The 12,256-nt window shown below is 39.3% G+C and overlaps 1 long non-coding RNA gene across 3 annotated transcripts in view; it reads right to left on the reverse strand.

Annotated features, from left to right (window-relative positions):
- Nucleotides 1-12,256, reverse strand: part of LOC140647689 (uncharacterized) — a 13,728-nt gene continuing 1,472 nt past the window's right edge. For 2 of the 3 annotated variants that reach the window (XR_012040915.1, XR_012040913.1), the window contains 2 exons: nt 10,667-10,725; nt 6,222-6,353 (listed from right to left, as the gene is read on the reverse strand). This is a non-coding gene — a long non-coding RNA (uncharacterized lncRNA). Of the gene's footprint in view, nt 1,410-6,221; nt 6,354-10,666; nt 10,726-12,256 lie in introns of those variants that run through there. The other variant, XR_012040914.1, reaches the window with a different exon arrangement.

A 12,256-nucleotide genomic window follows, 5' to 3' on the forward strand; every position in this document is an offset into this window, starting at 1 on the left:
ATTTTAATGTTCATATACAGGTGTGCATATAGATTAACTCCTAAAAAGTATTATCAACTTTAATTTTGCAGAGCAGAGAAAGCTTATGTCAGATTCCCTTCTTAAATTTCCTGAGTTTTCACCAGTGCAAAAATTAAGGTCTAGGAAATTGCACCAGGCTAAATGACAGAAGAATGCAGTCCTTATTTTTTATGCTGGGAAATTTAATGAAGTTTTAAGCAAAGTCCAGAATACATATAGTGTCATGAATGCAAGACAAAAAGCAAATCATAGCTTATTAGTGAGTTGAGAGGATACACTGCCTGATGTGGTACCATCAGCAAATCAGCAAGAATATGAAGGCAAAAGGGAAGGGGAGGGAGTCAGAGGGAAGGAAAGAAGAGAAGGCAGGAGTAAGACTTAGTCAGTATACAGTATTTGTAAGGATAATCAGCAGTATCATTTCACAGAATAGCATAGCAATACTTCTATCACAGCAGTAGTATTACATTCACAGTGTTCCAGTCTCCTGCTTCTGTTGTCTTCTAAATCTGTCCTGTTAGATCTTGACTTTCTGTGGCTGTGGGAGCTAAGGAAACTCTCAGAGTTGCTCCATCATATCACCGTGTTTTACCAAACGCATGCTACAGTTAAAGTCTGGGAGTGAAATCCTGGGCTTTTGCCAATGACTTCAGTAGGGACAGGTTTTCATACCTGAAGCTATGCAGAGTCCTAACCATCAAGACCTGCACAGCCGGACTTCAAAGTGCGGTGAGCTTAGGGAACCATCCCCTTGCCTTGTGTCACTGGGCACCACTGAAAAGAGCCTGGCTCTGTCCTCTTTGCACCTTCCCTTTAGGTGTTTATATACATTGATGAGGTCCCCCCTGAACCTTCTCTTCTCCAGGCTAACCAGTTCCAGCTCTCTCAGCCTTTCCTCATATGTGAGGTGCTGCAGTCTCTTCATCATCCTCGTGGCCCTTCACTGGACTCTTTCCTTTATGTCCATATCTCTCTTGTACTGGGGAACCCAGAACTGGACCCACTACTCCAGGTGTGGCCTCAGCAGTGCTGAGGGAAGGGAAGGATCACCTCCCTCGACCTGCTGGCAACCGTCTTCCTAATGCAGCCCAGGATACCATTCATCTTCTTTGCAGCAAGGGCACATTGCTGGCCCATGTTCAACCTGGCGTCCACCAGGACCCCCAGGTCCTTTTCTGCCAAGCTGCTTTCCAGCTGGGTGGCCCCCAGCATGTATTGGTGCATGGGGTTGTTCTTCCCCAGGTGCAGGACTTTGCACTCCTCCTTGTTGAACTTCATGAGGTTCCTGTCATCCCATTTCTCCAGCCTATCCTGCTGGATGGCAGCATGACCCTCTGGCATATCAGCTACTCCTCCGTGTGGATGACGACATTTCCAAGACCCTGAAACTTCAACAATAAATAGAAACAGGTATCTACACATTAAAGTGGAAAAATATCAGTATCAGATGTTACATGGATAAAATATTGTTACAATTATCTGACACACATAATACATACTTGGTCCATGCAATATGAAAGTAATCAAAGTTACGCAAAATCTCTCTTTAGTGTCCAAAGCAAAGATGTATATTCTTCAAAGTTGTTTTGTTCTCTGTATGTAACCCTTCAGACATTATTCATTTGCTGCTTCATGGCTGAGAGAAGCAGTTGGTGTCAATGAAGTCCTTTATTTTAATAGCAAGCTGGCTTTCCTTGCTACCACTGTTCTCATGCCAAAAAATTTCCGTAACAGACACCAGCAAGGTCAACATTTGCTGTTTGCTGTTTTTTCCTCTGCCCAGATGTGTTGGTTTCTTTCTCGCTTGACTTTGTTTGAAAGTTGCAGCACATTTATTTTGATCTTCGTTCAGCTACCAAAGAGGAAATCAGGTTTTTTTTTCATTATGAATGAAAATGTAACTACATGTTCTTAGATGCTACCACAGCAAAAACTGCTTAGCAGGTGTCTGGGCATCCCAAAATTACTTCTGCTAAAGTTAACAGGACTTTTAAAAACAGTATTCATGAGGAGGTTGCAGTATAGCATTGCAGGGACTCATTGTGTTGTAAACTCTAGCTAGCTCTCCAGTGGAGAATGGTATTACAGTCTGTAATCAATGTTAATTTCAGAAGAATCCATTAGAAACTGTAGTTCATCTACCCTTCCTTGCACATCCACTGGAGGACATCACAGAGACTTCCTGACATTTGTTATAAAAAGTTTAGGTTTTTAGTAAAAAGCTATGTCTTGGGGCATGCTCTCTACCTGGAGAGAGAAGAAATGTTGCTTTGGCCTCTGATACAAGAAAGATTCAGAGTATGAAATATTCTTAAATGATCCGATCCATAGAAATAAAATATCAGGCATCCTAGAAAAAGATGCAAAAATAAAGGAGGAATTCCAAAACAAGGGCTTATGATACTGGGATCTGAGGGAAAATTATTTTCTGATTCTAAGTCTAATGATTGATGATATCTTATCCCTATTGCCAGTCTTTGATACCTTCCAAACTTCGAAGTAAGGGAATATAAATTCCCCTGGAGTCTAAGCTGTCCATCAAAACTTGTAAAAATTCCCTCCTGTATCATGTACAAATTAAGTGAATCCATGATCCATGGGATAAACTGAATTCAATAAAAGACACTGCAACAAATATTGCCAGCATATTAAAAGCAAGTATGAGTCTCTAAAACCCTACATAGACTTCACGAGCATCCTATTTAAACAATGAAGGTTTATTGCCTATTTTACTTCATTTGAAAAGCACCTTCAGTTTCACTCTTTTAATAGTTACAGACCTTACACAGCCAATGCCTTTTGTAAGATTATTATGCCTAAAAATCTCTCCAGTTCTGATGATTATCCAGATGAATTTTAAAGAATAATCATATCTCCTCTAAAACTTCCACTTTGATAGCTTAAATAGACTTTTTAACTTTCTAAAATACCTTCTCCTATCATTATATTAGCCTTTCTCTATCTCTGTTCAAATGTATATTATTTTATAAGCATGGATGCTAAAAACTTGAAGTGACATTTTAAAGAACATCTTGCTACTACTATGCACTGTAATGCTAAAATTCCTCAGTCTTTACTGAAAATTATTTTTGTGATCTTAAAATGATTCCCTGTTATTCTAGACAGGATAGTCCTCCTGTGATCTGCCAGTAAATCCAGTTCCCTCTCTTGAAGTGACAACTCCAGTTGATAAGCCTTCAATTTAGAGTAAAAATTCTGGATTTAGTCCCTATGTACATTACTTTCTACTATGCTATTTTATCCTACTTCTGTAATTCCAGTTCACAATGTGTGACCCACCTGTTCCTATCAACACTGGCAGGATTTTTCAAGTGTTACATCATCCATACCATGGATTATTAATGCAAACATTAATTTAAATTTTTTAAAGCAGTATCATGAGTAGCAATATTAAGCAGAACTTGTTCAAAGTCTGGTTCTTGGAAATTATAATTTCTAGCCTCTATCCATCTGGACAACTCTCTTATCAATGTATCTCAGCATAGTCTTCCCTTCAGCTATCACGTTAATCATTCCATAGTCCTTGTTTTAATTTCCACTTCCATTTAATTTCCTTTGATATTCATTTTAATTCCTTTGAATCAATGCTTTACTTAAATCTATATTATTAAATTGACTGCACTGATCCCATCTAAAGGATATCAGAGAAAGATATACTATAACATGACACAATCTACTTTTGCCAAAATCATATTGAATTTATCTTATTTAAACTCTACATTCTTGGTTACTCTTCCTTTCAAAATCTGCTATAGCATATTGTACTAAGGATAAATTAAGAATTCTTCTGAATATCCCACTTTTCCTTTTCAGATACATCTATCACACTTACTATTCTCTAATGGGAATAAATAAAGTACCACTCCAAAAATTGCAGGTTCTTTTAAAATCACTGTTACTGGACATTATCCAGGCCATTCAGATTTCACACAATATGTGCTTATTTTTGTATCCACCATGGATGTGATCATTTCCATTTCCTGTCCTTGTTGGATAATCTTTCCTTACTTGTATACATAATTTCTTCTATTAAAACTGGGGCAAAGTATTAAGATCTGTGACATTTATGTCCCTTAATCTCCATCTAATCCTCAGGATATGTCCCCACTTGTCCCCTTCATATTACCTCTATAGTACTGTGGTTAGAAAACTTCTTGTAATTTCCTTTAGTTTCTTTGAAGGATCTAGCTCAGATAGATATTTTTCCATTCTCACTGTATTTTTGTACTTTCTGACCTATAGATAGATAACCTTCTCATTTCAGTAAATTCACTGATTACCTACAATGTCCTGTGTTAGGTGTTTAGTGGTCCAGGCAGGTCCATAGTTCTTCCCTATCTACATACTTCTTCTGCTTGAAACTGAAGCCCAGACTATTGAAATTTTATCTTCATGTGATTCCATGTCTCTTTCACATTCTAGTCCATGGGTGCCTCTCAGTTGCTTTACAGCCTCAAAATTTGGTCTCCTGAAATCTGAAGCTTTAATTATTACCAACCTGTTTGTCTACCCTGCACTTGAACCTACTGTGGCAGTTTTGAATCTATCTGTGCTCACTCATTCCAAGATTACTCTCAAAGAACTTTTCTCACTGGTCAGTCCCCGCTCTTAAATTAAGATTCATGGCTTTTAAATTAAATGTAACATGAAAGTTACATTATTTTACTTAGTAAAGAAATCTGTCCAGTATTGTCTCCAAGAATACTTGAGCTGCTATCATGGTATGATTGATTACTACTGTAACCTGTTGGCATTTTTTTGTCAAAACTGTGTCTAGGGAATCTAAAATTTCCCATAACTCAGACTACTATGTATTTTTCTCATAGTTTCAAAGAGTTTTCTAACCCATATTCAACTCTGTTTTGCAGATTATAAAAACTCTCCAATGTGTTAGGGGGGTGCTCTTATTCTTTTTAAAATAAACTCTTTGAGTGATTTCTACCTAATTGTTCTCTTACATGCAAGGAATATGGATATAGAAAGCTTCAGTTTTGATACTTGATGTGAGTAAAAAGGAGTCATAGGATTAGTAAAGATAGTACATGAAAAAAATGTTTGATGAATAATACTCAAGCAACTACCATATCACCCCCTCCTATGCAATTTTATTATGCAACTTTGATGTAAGAAAAAATACAGCTGTGCAAAACAAATACTTCCTGTTTAAAAATATTCAACAAGCTATTTTCATTCTGTTATAATTTATTTTTTTTCCATTTAGATATACTACTTTCTTAAATAATTTTCTTCCTATAACTAGGAAAATAGGAAAGAAAGCCACAGAATCATAGAATCATAGAATGGTTTGGGTTGGAAGGGACATTAAAGATCGTCTAGTTCCAACCCCCCTGCCATGGTCAGAGACACCTTCCACTAAACCAGGTTGCTCAAAGCCCTGTCCAGCCTGGCCTTGAACACTTCCAGGGATGGGGCATCCACAGCTTCTCTGGGCAACCTGTTCCAGTGCATCATCACCCTCATAGTGAAGAATTTCTTCCTAATATCTAATCTAAATCTACCCTCTTTCAGTTTAAAATCATTACCCCTTGTCCTATCACTACATGCCCTTGTAAAAAGTCCCTCTCCAGCTTTCTTGTAGGGCCCCTTTAAATACTGGAAGGTTGGTATAAGGTCTCCCTGCAGCCTTCTCTTCTCCAGGCTGAACAACCCCAACTCTCTCAGCCTTTCTTCACAGGAGAGGTGCTCCAGCCCTCTGATCATCTTCGTGGCCCTCCTCTGGACCCGCTCCAACAGGTCCATGTCCTTCTTATGTCGGGGGCCCCAGAGCTGAACGCAGTACTCCAGGTGGGGTCTCACCAGAGCAGATAAAGAACTAAATCCAGACTTTAAATGTGCCCTATGAGCTTTTTAAAAAGCAAGAAATCACATTTGTCTCATATCACTGTCGTGGTTTAGCCCCAGCCAGGAACTAAGCACCACGCAGCTGCTCGCTCACTCCCCCCTGGTGGGATGGGGGAGAGAATTGGAAGAGCAAAAGTAAGAAAACTCGAGGGTTGAGATAAAGACAGTTTAATAGGTAAAGCAAAAGCCACGCACACAAGCAAAGCAAAGCAAGGAATTCCTTCACCACTTCCCATGGGCAGGCAGGTGTTCAGCCATCTCCAGGAAAGCAGGGCTCCATCACGCGTAATGGTTACTTGGGAAGACAAACGCCATCACTCCAAATGTCCCCCCTTCCTTCTTCTTCCCCAGCTTTATATACTGAGCATGACGTCATGTGATATGGAATAGCCCTTTGGTCAGTTTGGATCGACTATCCTGGCTGCGTCCCCTCCCAGCTTCTTCTGCACCTGGCAGAGCATGGGAAGCCGAAACGTCCTTGACTAGTGCAGCAACAACTAAAACATCTCTGTATTATCAACACTGTTTTCAGCACAAATCCAAAACATAGCCCCATACCAGTCACTATAAAGAAAATTAACTCTGTCTCAGCTGAAACCAGGACAATCACTTAACACCCTCACCTCTGCTAGATCTCTAGGAAAATTCAACAGACAGATTTATGAGAGGAGAATAAAAATAAACTGCTTTACCACATCCTATTGAAGGTCCATTAAATTCATCCTATCTCTCACAGCAGATAGTAACTGATGTTTAGGGGGAAAGTATAAGAAGCAAAGCATGTGTGGCATGGTCTTTTCCCTGCATACTCTCCAACTCTGCCAATCAGTATTTAGGGACTTCCAAAGCCAAGAGTTCAGACCTGTGTGTCTAGCAACCACTGATGAGCACACCCTGTGTTATTTTTTTCTTATCCTTTTTCTGACCTGTTTATGCTTCTGTCCTCCATAACATGACAGCACTCAGTGGCACCGTTTGATTATTTACTGTACAAATAAAAGTGCCTGCTTTTATTTCTTTTATCTCTATTGCCTGATCATTTCCTTTGATACCTTCTAAATTCTCAGCTTGGAAGAAACTGTGACTAAACATTCCCTGTTTTTCTCTATATGTCACTTGTTACATTGCAAATCTCTGTCATAGTCCTTTTCCTCACACATCTGACCTTCCACTCACTGTCTTCCATTGCTGATACTACATTTAGTTTCATTATATGAAAACCACTCATTTTTATTTCCATTCTTGGTAGCTTCTCTGCCTCCCATAGCTGTTTTCTGAGATGACTGACCATCACGCAGTATTCAAAGTGTAAATCTGTGGATTTACACAGTGGCATGATTGCATTTTCTATTTTGCATCTTCTCTTCAAAGGAGATAATAATAATTTTTAATTTTTAAGATTCCACTTTCTTTTCAAATGCCCCTGAGTAATGCCTTCAGATTTTCTGAGAAACAACAGTAACCTTTACTGTGAGGGGTTTCTGCGTTGAAAACTCTTGATGCTTTTTCCTGTAATTCAGGACTGAGTGTGTACACTTCTAGAAAACAAATACTTATACTTTGGTAATAGCGAAGACTAGTTGGTTATAAATACCATTAGTTCTTATCATAGCTACCACTTGACTGTCTAGATCATATCACCTACGGTAGATCTTTCTCTGTCATTTCTCGTATCAAAAGAAAAGAGGAAGCAGCAGCATCTAGAGGAACTTGTTGAACACACAAAAAAGCTGCACTGAATTTCTTATTTACAAGATATATTTTGACTCCTACTTCTGAATTTTCTGCATTAGGTTAGTTTATGACACTTCAACACCAACCACCTCCTTTCAAATTCTTTTGGTTTGGACCAAGGTTTTGATCTAATTTTGAAGATGCTACTTTTAACGTGAGCTCTTTGCTTCCTTTTGTTCTTGGTTTTGGCCTGAACATGGCAAGAAAAACTTTAATACTTCCTTCATTGTCACTTAGAGGTAGAATATTCTGGTTCCTCACTCCCAAATAAACTGACCAAATAAACTAACATGGCAGCCACTATTTTCCTGGCATTTCACCTGAAGAGACTTTTAAAATCCAAGTGTTAAATATACCCATGCAATATTAAATAAATTATTTCAATTTAATTTAAACATTCATTATCTGTATTTAAACTGATTTTATTAAAAAACCCCTATTTAATAAAATGTATCAATTTCTAAAAAGATCTTTTTATATAAAAACCTGGAGGTATATATATTTAAGTGGCAAAGAAAGAAATTATCTAGCATTTGTTTGAAATAGCACAATGAAATATCTGATTATTTCCCAGTTCCAAAAAAACACATGAAAATCAAGATCTGCTGTGACAACAGGTACACTCAGATCATGAAAAGCGTACCTTTTGCTAGGCAAATAGTGGTTTTCATATAAGAATAATAATAATAATTACTAAGTGCAAACAAGAAAAGCTAGCTTAAGTACAGAAGGTGCACTTTATTATTCTGTGATTTAAAACTGATATAAAATAAAATTCAGACAAACATTTAAATGAAAGCAATTTAAAAACCAGAGATTTCATGTTAAATTTCAGAGTATGCTTGCGTTTTATTATGAGAAAAAGAGAAGTGCAAAAGCATGAGGCTATAGGCTCCAGAGTCTTATTCAATCCAACCCTCATGTGGGAATGAGTAATGTGTAAAGCTTCAGACCACTGATAATAAATATTCTCTAAATTAAAGATGAGCTTTATCCCATCTTCTTTGATGATTAAGAAAGCCAAATTTTCAAAGCTAATTAGTTTCTCAGTTAGGGTCCTTGTTGTTTATTGTTCAGGCACCCTTAAGGTAATTATTATGCCTGACCTAAATTAAGAACATTTAGCCCATTTTATTAACAATGCATGGTAACAGAAACCCCTGACCAAAATATGTGCTGGGTCTCTGTCTTCTGAGGTGGCCTACCAAGGAAGCAGATTTCACATCCAAAGATGCTTCCAACATAAACATCTGGCTGCATGTTCTTGGTTACTCGACTAGCAAAGGTTGCACCATCCCACTGCACGGGGAGAAGTGGACTCAATGTTTTCCCAATCCTTTGTCAGTGTTACATTGCTCCACATGTTGTGAGGAGTTGAGCACAGCCAGCCAGGAAAGTACTCTGAACTACCTAAGGAAGCAGTAGGAACTGCTTTGCTCTTCTAGCTCAATAGTCTGCTGCCCTCAGCAGTAGAAAGTAGATGAATTTTAGAGAAAAAGCGTAGAAATCAGAAAATATTGAATGTTCCTTCCTGTCATATACCCTGCCAGCTTCCAACAAGCATTTTACAACTTTCTGAACCAAAGGTGGCACTGCTTTCAATATCCGTGGTCTAATTATTCTGGTACTTGGATTACGAGAAACAGTAAGCAGTCCTTCACAACTCATCTTCTCTGTATCATTACCAATTGTGTAGAGCTCTACCATACCACTCCTTTTTTCCAAGCTCAAGAATGCTGCTCCACTTAGTCTTCATAACCACAATCTTTTCTGTTGCTTTTTTGTACTGTTTTTGCTTATGCTACTCCTTTTATGAAATGGGTTAATAGAATTGCAAACCGTTTTTAATATATGAAGGTACCTGTGGTTACAGAGAATATATAAAATTAAACATAAAGAGGTTTATGTTGTTTCTTTCCAAATAATTACTGCTGTTTTACTTCCCTTTGATTGACTTTGGTCACTGAGCTCACGATATTCCCAGAGAACTATCCCAAATCTATTCTCAGCGAGGTAACGGCAAGGCTAGAGCCTGTCATTCTGTTCTTATCACTTTAGTTAATCTTTCCATTATTATATTAATTTAAAATTTCAGTTATCAATTTATCACCTGTTCACTCAATATAGTAATATTCTTGTGTAACTTTGGGTAGTCAGCCTTAGATTTGGCTGTCATGAATATGACTAATTCTCCACTGTTATTGTGTTACTATTAATCTCCTTTCACACATCTTTTATGAATATATGGTCAGGTTCCAGCTGTCAACCTCGCCTACAGCAGAACTTCCATAATTCTTTTCCCCATTTTAAACCACCTATGATCACAGTAAAACCTCTCCTCCTATTGCAATTTTCACTAGGATTTTTTTGGTGATGGGCTTTGTCAAACTTTTTGAACTCTCCTGCACTGATTAGGTGAAACTTAGCAATATGCTTATTGAGTCCAGCATTACACTGCAGTTGATTTGTGAGATCTAACTTCTATCTACAAAAGTCACACTAGTTCTTCTCCAATATTTCATATGTATTCATGTGCTCACTGAGCGTACGCTTTAATAATCCCATGTACTAAGTGTGCTCCAAGCTGATCAAATTATAAGTAACTTTTTTTTTTTATTTCTTTTGCAAGTCTATGATGCATAATGCTATCAAAGTTTGACTTAACACTGTTGGAGGATTCATTCTGCAATAATGTGACTCTGTTGTGGACATTTGTAGGGTCTCTGTGTGCAAAGTAGCATGAAACAAAGGATTGCTTTTCCCCTCACATTCTTGTTCCTTGACTCTAGCCCTAAGAATGCACTCACGGGAACTTTTAATATAAGCATATCCATGCACACCCATGGTCAGAAGCACTGTAAAGGAAGAAAGTTAATTCAGAGCTCCAGCTATGAGCGATTCCTCACGTTCAAACAAAAGCCTTGAAATGTGACCATAAGCTCACGGATACATAGCAAATAGGGCAGGGATTTACTGCAGTTACACAACATAACTCTTCCGATGGGCAGGCCATCCCATTTTCAAATACCTGTCTGCTGCACAAATGCTTCCTGGTGATGAAGGCGGCGTGAATGACTCTAAAAAGTGCTGCAACGAAAAGGCATTTACTCACTCAGGTGGAATTTCCAACTGGATTTTTCAACAGCAGAGCAACTTTGACGCTACTGACACTAAGGAAGTCTCCAGATTTTCTGGGAGAAGCTCACGGAAACACAGGAGCACATGAGCGACCAGCCATGTTGTGTCAGACCCAACGGCCTATCCAGCCCAGCGTGCTTTCTCCAGCTGTGGCCGTAAGCCGATGTCCAGGAAAAGAAAGAACAAGGCCGCCAGCTATGGCACTTCCAACAGCCTTGGGCTGAGGGCACCATGACCCCATCCCATTGCTATTCCTGCCTTTATCTCTCCTGCCAGTATTTGCCCAGTCTCCCCTTGAACCCCTATAGACTTCTCACAACCACAGAAGGAGCTTCGTGTTCAGTGTATGGGTCTAGTGTGTTACTGCAAGTATTGAACGGCATGCAGGAGGAGGAAAACATGAGTGATACAAAGCCAGGCCAGAGTTTTAAGATTGTTAATTAGGGCTTTGGAATAGACAGTCTGGTGAACCGACTCTAGGCACCTATTCTGCCAGATGTGGGTTTGTCCCACACTGACACTAAACAAAGAATTAAAAAGCTCAAAAAATGAAGTTCTGACCACAAGGTTAGTCTTCTGGGTTATTATGTTTGGAAATGATTTCAGGTCCAGACAAATTCATTCCCTTTCTATGTCCACAATTACCTGAATTGAGCATAATGAATTAAAATATTGAGAAATTAGGCCCTGTGCTTTCTCACCTAGCTGCAGAACCCACTATGGAAAAGCGAAGGGCTGGGTACAGCTGCAGGGGACTGCAGGCTCTCACCGTGGGCTTACGTGAACACCTGAGGTGGGACACGCCAGGGGAAGCTAACTGAAGGCCAGGGGTATGAGGTTGCTTCTTAAGACAAATCGGGCCTTACTAGTTGAAACAAAAAAATGAAACATTGCAGCCATTTTTCCTCTGCTCCCACTGAGTCTGTTAGACGGAGCCTGGTGCAATGTTGTCTCTTTATGGTGCAACCATCAGCAGAGCCAGCCTGCAACACCACCGTGCCATGGCGTACTGCAGCACACAGTTGTGAATGTTATCTCAGTGCCCAATGACCAAGGAACTCTTGCAATCCACCTCTCGCTTTCCCAGCACACTGGGCCCAGGATGCACTTGTTTGTAGGCAATCCATGGGGCACACACTTATGTAGTGCGCGCCGTATGGACTGCCCATATGACTAGAGGGGGACACGTCCGTGGTTTCAGCCATTCCGGCACTTCTCATGCCTGTACAAACATGCAAGCATCCCACTGCAACTGTTTCATGGTTACGCTCCCTCTATCTTCTTACCACCCACAATATTGGTGACCTCAAGGAGTAAGTGAATGCCCTACGCTTCCAGGCACAACCAGGTCATTGATCCCTCTTCTTAGCCTGAAGAGTGAGAAACGGTAAGGTGCAAAGGCTGCGTAAGAGTTTTTAGAATTTTTGCTTCTTAACGCTGCATCTGAACGCTAACAAACATTGAAATGTATCTACCGATC

The sequence above is a fragment of the Ciconia boyciana genome, chromosome 2, assembly GCF_034638445.1.
Source record: "Ciconia boyciana chromosome 2, ASM3463844v1, whole genome shotgun sequence".
NCBI classification, from domain to species: Eukaryota; Metazoa; Chordata; class Aves; order Ciconiiformes; family Ciconiidae; genus Ciconia; species Ciconia boyciana.